Source organism: Mesoplodon mirus, assembly GCF_964341445.2.
Source record: "Mesoplodon mirus genome assembly, chromosome: 2".
NCBI classification, from domain to species: Eukaryota; Metazoa; Chordata; class Mammalia; order Artiodactyla; family Ziphiidae; genus Mesoplodon; species Mesoplodon mirus.
Window position 1 is genome coordinate 2,931,051 of NC_138977.1, and position 13,961 is coordinate 2,945,011.

At 33.8% G+C, this 13,961-nt stretch overlaps 1 protein-coding gene across 5 annotated transcripts in view; it reads left to right on the forward strand.

Annotated features, from left to right (window-relative positions):
- FBXW7 (F-box and WD repeat domain containing 7) overlaps window positions 1-13,961 on the forward strand; it is a 209,254-nt gene that overhangs the window by 49,723 nt on the left and 145,570 nt on the right. For 3 of the 5 annotated variants that reach the window (XM_082605570.1, XM_082605569.1, XM_082605571.1), the window contains one exon: window positions 10,698-10,737. The exons of the other annotated variants lie outside the window; for them this stretch is intronic. The gene's annotated coding sequence lies outside the window, so the exon portion shown is untranslated. The remainder of the gene's footprint in view (window positions 1-10,697; window positions 10,738-13,961) is intronic. 5 annotated transcript variants of the gene reach the window in all.

Consider the following 13,961-nt stretch of genomic DNA (forward strand, 5'->3'; position numbering starts at 1 on the left):
GTTATAAGGATACTTGACTGGATGTAAAATCCTTAGTTTACACTTTCATTCCTTGGGTTTCTAGAAGAAGATGCTACACTGTTACCTCACTTTGACTGTTGCACTTTGGAAATCTGATGCCAACCTTACCTTCTGTCCTGTGTAAGAGGCCTAGTGTTTTTTGTCTGGAGGACCCAAAGATTTTTTTCCTTACTTCCTTTTGAAGTTTTACTAGGCTATATTTTGGAAGTTTATTATTCTGGGTTTTTCCAAGTATATAGTAGGTTGTTGCCAGAATTAATGTATCTTGTATTTCCTCCTGCCCACCACAACATACAAATACATATTTGTTTTTGTTTTGGAAATACTCTATAAATTATAGTTTTAAATATTTGTTCCTTTATTTTGCTTTTATTCTTCTGAGTTTTCAGTTATACATATGTTATAGCTTCTTTAAAGGTATATGTTAATAATGTTTCTCTCCAATCATTTTTTTCTTCTATAGTTTTATTCTCTTGGCTGACCTTCTCTTGTTCCTTATTTTCCTTTATATTTTTACTTGAATCCAACCTTCCTTTTTTTTTTTTTTTTTTTGCGGTACGCAGGCCTCTCACTGTTGTGGCCTCTCCCGTTGCAGAGCACAGGCTCCGGACACGCAGGCTCAGCGGCCATGGCTCATGGGCCTAGCCGCTCCGCGGCATGTGGGATCTTCCCAGACTGGGGCGCGAACCCATGTCCCCCGCATCGGCAGGCGGACTCTCAACCACTGCGCCACCAGGGAAGCCCCAACCTTCCTTTTCATTACTTTTTTTTTGGCCCTGCCAGCATGTGGGATCTTAGTGCAGCATGTGGGTGAGATCTTATTTCCCCGACCAGGGATCAAACCCACACCCCCTGCATTGAAAGCATGGAGTCTTAACCACTGGACCACCAGGGAAGTCCCTTTATTACATATTTTAAAAGTGATTTGTCTTTTTCTCCATTCCCCCCCCCACCCCCGCCCCCGCCTGAGCATGCTCAGTTCTTGTTTCATATCTTGTGTTTTGACCGTTTCTATTTTTGATTTTTGGTTCAAGATTTTTTTTTTTTTTTTTTTTTTTTTTTTTGCGGTATGCGGGCCTCTCCCTGTCGTGGCCTCTCCCGTTGCGGAGCACAGGCTCCGGACGCGCAGGCTCAGCGGCCATGGCTCACGGGCCCAGTCGCTCCGCGGCATGTGGGATTTCCCCGGACTGGGGCACGAACCCGTGTCCCCTGCATCGGCAGACGGACTCTCAACCACTGCGCCACCAGGGAAGCCCCTGGTTCAAGATTTTTAAAAAAATATGTAAAAGTCTGTTACAGATTCATTTTGGAATATTATTTTACAGTTTTGCTGTTTCTGGATTTTTTTTCCTTTGGTGAGAATTTTCGTTAGCTGGAGTGTTTGGACTTGGAATGTCTGTGTTCTTACAGTAGCTTTTAAAATTAGTGTTGTCTGCTATTTCTGTTCCTTTCATGGCTCAGCATTACAAGTTGTATGTAGATGGGGTGAGGGATTTGCTTAGTTTATAAGGTTTTCAGTTCACGAAATCGCATTTTTGTGGTATGGTGCAGTATAATTTCTTTAATCTACAAGTTTTTTGTTTTGTTTGTTTTTTGTTGTTTTGGTCTGTGAGGGGGAATGGGTAGGTATATTGTACAGTTTTTGAAATTCTTTTTTGTTCTTGCAGAATACTTAATTTCTACCCTTTGCTTCCTTCTTTTCCCTTCACCACCAGCCTCTAAGGGATACCCAATCCAAATTATTTTACTGTCTCCCAGAACTGTTGCCTTCCTGGGACTGCCATCTTTGATCCTGTGTACTTTAAGTCCTCCTTTTCTATTCTTTAGTAGCCAGTGATCTGATCTACCCTTCTCTCAGACGCTTTTTCTCAATATTTTCTATTCACTGATAGCAATAATTATTTGTATTTACTGAAACTAAGGTTCAGGCTAACATCTTAGCACCTATTGTGTGTACTTATTATCTGATTTGTTCTTAAGCCGTTGTAACATGTAGGTGTTACTATGCCTGTTTTACTTTGATGAAACTGAAGCTTAGAAAAGTTAAATAATTGTATTCAATAAATATTGAGTGACTACTATATCTAAGGTTGTTTCCTATATGCTAAATGTGGAGTCATAAATAAAACTGATACTAATACAAAGATTTTAAAAAAGACATAATGATCCTTGATAATTATAAAATGTAGAATTGCTTGGTTATGTTGTTTGTTACATATATTTTAAATAGGTAAAGAAACACATTAACCAGAATTTGCAAAATAGATGAAAAAATAGAAATCACCTGCATAATCTGCTATCCTTTCCTGAAAAAGTATTGTAATTCATATCTACTTCCTTGATAGTTACTTGGCATCTAATATTTCTTGCCACAAGTTTATTTAATATTTCAATCATATGTCTAAGTGACATATGACAGTTTCTTTTTTATGTACAAAACAAAATGTAGTTGTATTGCATATTGTAAAGCAGATCTTTTTTAGATACCACATGGCTGTGTTTTAGTAAATAGATTAAATAAAAGTGAACCTTTTTGGTTGGGTCTTAATGATATTGCATGATGGAAGGTATCTATATTGAGATTATGTTTATATCTGTATCCTTGTTTATAGAAAAAGGATATTCATTCTAACTTTGCTCTGAAGTCATATGTGATGGGCTACTGTGGGGCTGGGGAGTTTCCACCAATAATATAATATATCCTAATATTGATAATGTAATGAGTAGATATCATTCTACTCTAAGGAAAAGAATAAAAGGAACAGAAAATGATAAACTTGGAGTGCATATACAAATTTCTCTTTTGTAAAATAATTCATTTACACTTGGAAACTTGATTAAGTAATTGGGGTTGTTTGCTGTGATATTTTGCTTACTGTAATGCCTTTTTAAAAGAGGTATGCATGACGTGAATGTTAACTGAATATTTTCCATATGGAAGTAATTGGAGATAGGACGCATGGGACTAGAGACTGAGAACTTTTTGAGTACAGAGCTGTGCAGCCAAGTTTTACTTTCCGTGGCCTATTCCCAAATATTTATGCTTAGAAAGGTTTCAAGTCATCTTATTAGCTATCCCATTGGAAAGTTTGGAATCTGCTGTATATTTTCTTAAATACATAAGCTTATTATTATGCCAAGGTTATGTACATTGGTGTATATTATTTCTTTTCTTAATGCTAGATAAAATTTGTTAAAACAGGTTTTGGTGCTTGAGAAAATGTATGTTTCCAGATTTTACTCATTTGTAAAGATTATTATTAAAGATAAAATAGAAGACAATTCAAAACTTTTGTAAAATGACCATTAAAGACAAATTAAATGATAGGTTAAAAAGATCATTGTTACAATTCTTTCAGTTATGAATGAAGACCTCATAATTGTTTAGTAATTATAAATGTCCACTGTGGTCATATTTAAAGGAAGACCAAACACTACTTTTGGTTAGTTCCTGATTTAAAAATTATCATTTTGACAAATTTTGTTAAAAGTATTAGAAATACACACACACACACACACACACACACCCCTCTATATATGCTTGTTTCTATTCAGTTATTATGAACTTATATTTTCTGTCATTTTGAACTTAACATTAAAGGAAAAATATACCTTATGAACTAGTATCATTTGATTTTATTTCTCACCTTTACTGTTAGTTTCTTGTTTTTAAAGAAATTTGTGAGGTCTTACTTTTATACCTGATTTAAATAGGAACTTTAAATATTTGACTGTTTAACCATAAAGTATTTGTCCATCAGGGAATATATTAATGTGTATTTTGTTTATATTGTCTTGTTCTCGATTTTCTAAGGTCTGCTTTTTATGTATAATTCCCTAGCATTTGGTGGTGTGGTCTAGTATGGTCTAGCCTGTGTGAAGGGAGAGTCATGTACCCATAGGATAAATACTATTTGTTAGAGCATCAATTTTACTTGAAGAGTTGGAAAAAGGGAACATTAGGCAATTTAACTGTTAAGTAATTAGAAGGTTATTTATATAATAGCATGAACTCACAAATAATACAAAGTTGAATGCAAAATGTGTGTTAATTTTTAATGTGAGTCAAGCATTCCAAACAATTTGGCTTTCATGTAGGCTGTTTCAGACTGCACTTTTCATTGTCACAGGTTAGATGGAGCTGAAGAGTAGGGGGGATAAGGTTGTTATATGTTTTTTACTTTTACCTTTGGTGGTTTTTTGCTAAACTGAAATGTGAGAAGTATTGTCCTAAGGTATTTACCCCTAACTCTTCAGCTGCCTCTGGATACCTTCTTTGTGCCTAGGATACCTTCCTAGGAAATCAGTTTGCCAGCATCTGCTTATCAGGACAAGGCCTGTTTCTGGACTGGTAGTATAATACCTAAAGGCTTTCTTGTCTTGAGGTGTATCATCAGCAGAAGTTTGTCTTCCTTTCTGTAGATCTTTAGAATTTTAATCTTAGCCCTTAGATAGTGGTTTCAGTCTTTTTTGGTATTTTTATTGTCATTACTATGTTTAATTTTGTTAACTAGAATCTACATTTTCTTTTTTTCTGTCCATTTAGTTGGGCTTTACACTTTTCTTTGCAAAAATCTTGTGTCCTGAGGTAAATTTGCATCTGAGCATTTAGTAATTAAACAAATTACCATTGTGAGTGGATCTATTTTATATGAATAGTGTGCCACAACTAAATTGTACAACAGTTGATTTTTCCGTTTTGTGGAGCTTTTACAGTGTTGATAGTATTTTTGTTTGCCTGCTCTCCCTTATGTATAGCTAAGTAATTACCAAAAAAGGTGTTTTTTGCCATATTTATTCTATAATTGCTACTGTGCAATTGAACTGCAAAAGGAGGACATTCTCACAGTGGTTATATGTCACTGCAATAAAGTGATCAGTTGAGACTTGTATTGATTTAAGGAGTATGAAGGTGGTAGTGAAAGATATAAGACCCAGGCTTAATGAGAGGTATGTTGTAAAAATTGGCAATTGACAAGAACTGTGAGGAATTTAGAAATACTTTTAAGGTTTGTGGAAATGTTGAAGAAAAGCGATGAGAGCATAACTTTATAAAGGTGTAATTGTGTAGTGAAAAGGATTATAAAAATGCAGGTAAGTTGTACTGAAACTTATGTTTTGTAATGTTTTAATAACTGGAGCAAGTAAGATGTTTTAAAAGTGTCATGTGTTTCTTTTTAAATTTGTTGGTAGTTTCTATGAGACTGTCATCAGAACATTGAGGGACTCCTTTCAAACTGTTGGAGGCATTGTGGAAGCATTCTTTTGCAGTTTTGTAGCAATCAGGCAAGAAGCTTGAGAGGAGAGGATAAGTGCTGAGTGCTGTGTCTTCTTTGTTCAAGAAATAGAAATGCAGCATGAGATTTTTAAAGTAAAATTTTACATCTTTTACAAAAAATTATGATAGTGTGAAGTTTTTTGAAGACATGTGAAGGATAAAATAGGATTTAGTTCTCTATAAGGTAGGGATAAACTGTTGATTTGGATTGTGTTGATTTCTGAAATATTATAATTAGGGTAAATTGAATGGGTGATGGGCAGTTTGAGAAGTGATTGCTAATGCTTTTTTTTTTTTCCCGGTGAAGATATTTTATTTTTCATAAAAATATAATTGTACAGTGCTCTTCAGAGAAAGAAAAATTCCTTCAATGCCCCAAAATACCATGTGAGTTAGTAGTAATTTTCCTCTCCTTTAAAACTAAAAAATGTAATTGATAATATGCAATTGATTTCTTGTGAAACATCGCATTTACGTTTTTAAATTTTATTTGCCTTTAGTTTAACTAAAGGTAAGTCTGGTTTTAACCTACAGTTTTTGGAATGAGCCAAATCAAGCCTATCAATTCAAAGATGATAAAATAAAATGCTAAATGGTGATGCTGATAAATACTGTCAGTTAGCTGGTAAACAGTGATATGAATTTGCTGCAGCAAGATTCTGATTCCGATATATTAGAAAGATTTTAGATAAAATAGAAAAAAAATTTAAGAACTTCAAGTATATCCTAAAATTTGATCTAGTCAAACTTATTCCATATTATACTCAGTTGCTCTAATATACGATGGATCTTTGCTAAATTAATGACAGAAAATTAATGACTGGTCTAAATTTTCCCCCTTACCTTTCCTTCTTTGGGAAAAGGAAAAAGGAAACATTACTCTGTCTATTCAGAGAGCAAGGAGAACAGCAGAACAGATGAAAGGGGACTGAGGTCACTGACTCTTCCACTGGCTTCTGTTCTCTCTCAGCCTGTATGTTGTCCTTATAGGTTGAGTGAGAGATGCTAGGATTTCATCTTGCTGCTCCTTAACTGGAATGGGACAATTACTTAATTTATAATTCAAGATCTGATATCTTTGTAACAACTTAAAACTCTTGACTAGCTGAGACCTTGCTTTTTAGATATTTTTCACCAGTCTGGCTCTAACTCTTCCACCTCTAAAATTAAAATAGAAAACAGCAACAAAAAATAACAGAATCCTAAGAAAATATATCATTAACATTATTCAAAGATGCTAGTTTTTCAAATACCAGTTTTTACATAGTTATCATTCATGAGCAATCTGTATTAGGTTTATTGCTGACTGAACAGTGTGTAGTCACTGAATTCACTGTGCATCTTTTGTTTTAGGGGAAGACTGCTCTACTTACATCCTTATCGTCCTCTCTGGGATTTTTAGTATATTACTAGAAATCATGAAGTTAGATAATTTTCCTAACAAACCTTTGTCTAGTCCTGTAGGTTCTTTAGATTTGGGATGGATCTATTGGCTCTCTGCCTCAAAATATGTCCTACACGATGATCCTGGTCCTTCTCTTAGTGTTTGTCGGTCTTATTTTAGTGAGATGTGTGACCTCTGGGGAGGTCTCCTTACATTTAGTCAGTTGATCGTTCTCTTTTAGGTAGATAAGCCACACTTCTCTTGAGGGAGAGTTTTTTCGCCTGTATTTTCTAAAGTGCCTCTCAAATGAACACTGTTGTTCATTTCAAACGTTGCCCAAAGTGGGAACTGTACGTCTTACGTTGTTCTTCGTGAAAATACACAATTTAGAAAGATAAGTTCGTGAATTAGAAGAAGCAGGTGTCTGGCTCGGGGGGTGGGTTGACCGATGAAAAAAGTCAGTTTTGTGCAGGTGTTCCTTTTGCAGCTGATGCCTTAGAACCACAACTCAATGGTTGGCTACTTTCAAGTAGAAGCCTGATAAATCCTGGCTGCTTGGAGGTTTGGAGAGATCTCTACCAGGCCAGACTCGTAGGTAAGGCAACCCAAGACTGAGGAAAGTTATTGGAAGGTTTTGATGAGTCGTCTGATGTTGGTCCAAAGGATACTCAGCCTCTGGGAATTGTTCAGGGAACTAACCTGTTGGGGCCTATGCCGTTCTGTTCCTCCGAACATTGTCTTAAGAGACTTATATGACAGGACCCGCCCCCCCAGCTCAAGACAAATCTGTCTTATGCAAATAAGACAGATTTCCATCAACGATACAAGTTTTCAAATCTGATCAAATAATGGTATCATTTAATTTAGAGAGAAGTTAGGTTAAAAAAATAGTTATTAGGTAAATATAATGGAAAAATAAAAGGATATACAGATGAAACTGTTTATATGTTTAATAAAGAAGGTATACCATTGTAAGTATCAACGTAAAAATTTTTAGATATGTAAGAATATTTATTTGGAAGACTTTTCTTCAAACGGTTACTGGTTTTTGACAGTCTTAAATTTTTTCTGAGAAACAGGGCCAAGTAGTGTGCCTTAAGGTTTTTATGAATGCCTGTCTTGGCCATACAATTGCTTTTAAAATCAACTTCTGAGTTGGCTATTAATACTTTTAGTATGTGTGAAGTTATACATTTGTGAACCTAACTTGAGCCTATGTAGAACAGGCACTGGCAAGACTTCATGCAGAACTTTCTCTGCTATTAATAGAAAATCATAAGGAATCCCTTCTTGGTAAAATTTATATTTACATTGAAACTATTCTTAAAACTTATTAATACAAAATAACCAGACATATTTACTTTACCTTTATGCAGTCTATAGAAATAAATTGAAATACATTGTTAGGAGATCCAGATTTTCAAATGAGTGAGTTACAGATCATTAGTACAATGACCTGGAGTTAATTAACTGAGAAGTGATTTTTCATCTATTTTATTTTTTTTTAAATAAACTTTTAGGGACGTCCCTGGCGGTCCAGTGGTTAAGACTCTGTGCTTCCAATGCAGGGGGTGTGGGTTCAATCCCTGGTTGGGGAACCAAGATCCCACATGCTGCAAGGCGTGGCCAAAAAGTAAAAAAAAAAAAAAAAAAAAAAAAAAAGAAACTTTTAAAATGATTGAAGTATAGTTTATATACAGAAAAGGATAGGTGAACTTTTCTATACTGATGAACTTTTACAAAGCGAACACACCTTTGTAACCATACCTAGATCAAGGTATCTGCTGCTCTGAAGCCTCCCTCTGTTCTGTCCCCAGTCAAATAACCCATTCACCCAAAGTTAACTACTGTTCTGACTTTGTGATCAGAGATTAGTTTGGTCTGTTTCTGAATTCGAAAGAATAATATATAGGCTTCTCCTCCCCTCCCCGCCAGCTGCTTCATACAGCATTGTGTTTGTGAGATGTATCTTAATTTTGTGTATGGCATTAGTTTTCTCATTTTCACTGATGTGTAGGATACCATTGTATGAATATACTACAGTTTATTTCTCCTTCCTACTGCTGACGGACATTTGGGTCATGAGTTTTGGGCTCCTTAAATAATGTTACTATGATAAATCTTGTACATATCTTTCTGTGCACAAACATATACATTTCTATTGATTGTATACACAGGAGTTGTATTACTTAGTCATTGGGTATGTGTATTTTCACCTTCAGTAGATATTTCCAAATAGTTTTCCATACTGGTTATACCAATTTCCATTTCTACCTGCAGTGCATGAGAATGCCATTTGCTGCACATGCTCACTTACATTTGGTATTCTCTGATTTTTCGATTAAAAACTAGTCATTTTGGTGTGTAGTAGTATCTTATTGTGTGGTTTATCTGTGTTTTCCTGAGGATTAGTGATACTGAGTACCTTGTCAATATGCTTATTGGTTTTTGAAATTATCTTTTATGAAGTTTTTTTTTGGTCTTTAGCTTATCTTAAAAATTGGGTTGTCTTTTTCTTGGTGATTTAAAGTCTTTTTTAAAAAAATATTTCATACATGAGTCCTTTGGACATGTGCATTGAGAAGATCTTCTCCTACCCTGTAGCTTTTTCATTATAAGAACACAACTTTTTAATGAAGTCCAATTTGCTGTGTTTATCTTTGTGTCTTGTTTAAGAAGTCTTTGCCTGCCTCAAAGTCCTGACAGTGTTTTCCTGTCATCTCACAGCTTTATTGTTTTAAACTTTATTGTTTAGGTCATACTTTTTTCTTCCCTCCTGTTCCATGGCCTGTGGATGGATGTGATTCATTTGACTGATTTTGATTTTAATAGTAGTAGTGATAGAAAATATACTGGTATGGCTTACTCATAAGAAAATGTTTTTATTTTATTTTTATATATGGCATTATAATTTCTGTGTGATAACTTTTAGTGCTAGTTAAAGTAGATGATTTTTATTTTGTTGATTCTTTAAAAGGAATTTAAAAACTTTCTTTTTGTCTGACTCTAAAAGAGGCAATCAGTTTTACTATATATTATGTCATGTTCTGTCTTATTTGTTTTGTTTTTGAGGAGTCATAGTGTGATGCCTTAAAGACATTGGGTTGTGCAGTCAATGGCAGCTACTATATTTAAGCAGATGAATGAATGAATCTCTATAAGGTTTGGTTTTGTAATCTGTAAAATGGAGAGTAAATAAGGTGATTAAAAAAAGTGTGTGTAAGTTTTTTCAAATCTTTGGCAATGTGGCTGACAAACAATAAGAGCACTATAATATTTAGTGCTTTTTTCTTGAATTTTTGAACTTCGTTTTGAAGATTATTTTGACCTGAGACTTGACTGAAAGGACATATACTGTATGTTTATTATAAAATTATTCACAGCTAGCTTTTGTAAGTAGTAAAATTAATTTGTAAGTTTATGCATTTCTTTTTATTGTGGGTAAAATCTTAAATTTTTTTTAGTATCAACATAAGGTGGATTTAAAAATACTTATGTTAATTTTTTAATAAAATAGAGTAAATATATATATTAATAAATAAATATTATAAAATATCTTTCTATTTCATTGGCTCTACTTTAACTCTGTAGATGCTACAGTTACATTGTCTAGCAGCTACTTAAAAGGTGGTAACTAGATACTAGAATGTAGAACATGGCATTGTATGTTGATGGTTAGGAATAATTTAACATATGGATGCTTTTCTAAGACATTGTTAGCATGCTGTTATCTGATTTGTTATAGAGCTCACTCTTTTTGTAGTCTAGTAACTGCCAGTATCTGATAATTCATTAACTTTTCCATATATTACATTTAAACTTTCAGTTGTTTATAAGATTAGGAAAAATTTTGTTAATCATTTGCCAAAGTTCAGCACGTGCTTTGGGTTTTAAAGTACTGTGAAAAAACAAATTGCTGTCATGAAAATGGGATTCCTGCATAGACTTTACAGATTAGAGGTAACTCCGAAGTTGAAAAATTATTCCTGATATATTTATTTTTTTATTATTTAGGGAGTCTCAACAAGATTTTTAAAAGGCTATCAAATATTTGGTAAGTACATATTCTCCATGTTAAATACTTTGCATGTTACTTAAGTTTACATGTATATTACATTAATGGCATTTATAATAATAGCCTGTGTAAATTATAATTATAATTTATATTTCTTTTAATTTTTACCCAGTATTGGAATTTCTTCTCTTTATATTCTGCTCCTCTTCTGATTCTGTCTGCACATTGCATCAAGAAAATTCTTCTAGCATGCAGGCTAAGTATTAAAAGAGTTCAAAGAAAGTAGTAGCGTTCATGGGCAGAAATGCTAATACTTTGTGAATGAAACAGGATTTTCCTCACTTGAGATTTTTGTAACAGTTTTTGATTAGCTGTTGATACTAGTACAGATATCAAGATTCTTCAGCCATCCCTTACTTTACTCCTTACGTTAGGTCCAATTCATCACAATAAGCCAATGTGAAGACTCCGATCAGACCTTATGCTGTTTCCTATCTGGGCCACTCCAGTTTCTTTGTAATAACATTATAATATGAAAATTTGATAAGGGCCTGTAATTAAGAATTTCATAAACTTTTGATTTCACTAGATAGTGATTTTACTTTTTAAAATTTTTTTTCTTTTTTTGCGGTACCCGGGCCTCTCACTGTTGTGGCCTCTCCCATTGTGGAGCACAGGCTCCGGACGCGCAGGCTCAGTGGCCATGGCTCACGGGCCCAGCCGCTCCGCGGCATGTGGGATCTTTCCGGACCGGGGCACGAACCCGCGTCCTCTGCATCGGCAGGCGGACTCTCAACCACTGTGCCACCAGGGAAGCCCTACTTTTTTAAGTTTTTGAGTGAAAGTGGGAGAATTAATCTCAGAATGTGTTTTACTTCACTATATAGGATTTTAGAGTTTTGTGCTGTGGTGATCATATAGATGTAACAATGCTTTGGTTGGTTACTCATGATAGATTTAAAAATTATTGGATATACTTCAACAATGAGGGGAAAGTATCAAGTGGCATATGTAGATTTTGATTATTTTAATACAGTCAATAAAATTTTTTCAAGGATGAATAGATTTACTTGATTAGCTAAAGGAAATTTCCTAGATACATGAAGAAATATTTAATCATTCATTTCTTTTATTATACTTTTTATGTGTTTGAAACAATAAATATTCAACTGAATGATATTTCTAAAATTCTGTAATAATCATAGTTGATGTAAGTATTCAACAAATTATACCACTCTATTTACTGTATATTTATAATAAATGTAACATTTTTAGGAGCAAATGATGTTACAAAAAATCTCTTAAACAATATTTTACTACTTTAAAATGTGGTAACTGATTTCTGGTGATGTATTAAGTGGAAAAAGCAATTTACTGCCGTTTTTTTCCCCATTGATGCAAATATTTGAGTTAGTTTGAGTGAACCATATTCAGAGTTGTGTAATCATTACTGCTATCTAGTTTTAGACATCCCCCCCGACCCCGGCCCAGCACCCTAGGCAACCAGTAATATACTTTTTCTATGAATTGCCTATTCTGGACATTTCTTATAAATGCAATCATACAATATTTGTCATTTTGTGTCTGGCATCTTTCACTTAGCATACTATTTCAAGGTTCACCCATGTGGTAGCGTGTATCATTTATTTTTATGGCTAAAAAATATTCCATTGTATACCACATTTTGTTTCTCCATTCATCAGTTGGTGGGTTGTATCTAGGTTTAGGCTATTAGGAATGCTTCTGCAGTGAACATTCTTGCGTCAGTTTTTGTGTGCACTTATGTTTTCATCTCCTTTGGGGGTATACTTACAAGGGGCAGAATGGCAGGTTAGTATAGTAACTGTGTATAACTCTGAGGAACTGTTAAAATGGATGCTCTGTGTTACAGTCTCACCCCAGTGTATGAGGGTTCCAATGTCTCCACACTCTTGCAGCCATTGATTGTTACACTGTCAATCTGTTTTGTATTTTAGCCATCCAGATAGATATGAAATGGTATTTCATTGTGGTTTTGATTTAGATGTGAAATGGTATTTCATTGTGGTTTTGACTTCATTTCCGTAATGACTAACGATGAACATTATTTCATGTGCTTATTGACCATTTACATATGTTCTTTGGAGAAATGTCTGTTCACATCCTTTGCCCATTTTTTAATTAGGTTGTCTTTTTATTGTTAAACTATACACGTTCTTTATATATTCTGGAAACTAGCCCCTTAGGAGATAATATGATTTGCAAATACTTTCTCCCATTCTGTGGATTGTCTTTTCACTTTCTTTCTGGTGTCCTTTGAAGCACAAAAGTTTTTAATTTTGATGAAGTCTAATTTATCTCTTTTTTTCTTTTGTTGCTTATGCTTTTGGTGTCATATTGCAAAATTATCTTTAAATAAATACTCATTGATAGTCTAGGTCTGTGACAAGGTTTTAATTATCACAGGGCTGTAAAGCATTGACATTTCCTGTGTTTGACAGCCAAAGCCCAAAGGAAGCAATTATCCTTATATTTGTGCTTCAGTTCCTCAGCTAATTGTTTTAAGCAAAACATTATGTTTTGATCCCATGTGTTGCCATGAAAACGTTAGCTGTGTGTGATATGTTTATTGATATTGGTCTCATGAATTCATAGTTAGTTTTTTAGATTGGAGAAGAACTAAGTATTTAGTTTATCGTGGTGTTTATTGCATATCTGATTTCATACCTTAATAAACCATCACTTTTTAGGCTAAGAGTATTATCAGGGTTCTTTTTAGCTTTCCTGTGAGGAAAAAATAGATTTTGAGAATCTTATTGATTTTAATCTTGTACAGGTTATTTGTAGCAGTGATATTTTGATGTTTTTGTAAACCTACATATGGAATACGTATATTTTTCTTCTGCTTTATTAAGTATGTGCCTTTTTAATTTTTATGGGACCATTTTAGTTTCTTATTTTTTACATTATGTGGTTTTTTAAATCAACTGGAGGCATATTTCAGGATGTATTGGCCTGTAATGTTGTCTAATTCAGTTTTTTAGAAAAATGGCATGTAACAATGAAGTGTCACTACTCTTAGTAGATTGGCTTTCTGTGTAAGGGCAAGAGGCTGTAATACAGTATATTTGTTATAATACAGTATAACAAATATATTTTTATTTGGGGAATTTACTTTTGTATCTTTCATATTATCTAATAGTATTCTGTGTTAACTTCAGGTTAACCAAAGTCTATTTTAATGAAATTTTATAGAGCTAAGATCATTGATATTCTTCTTTTTA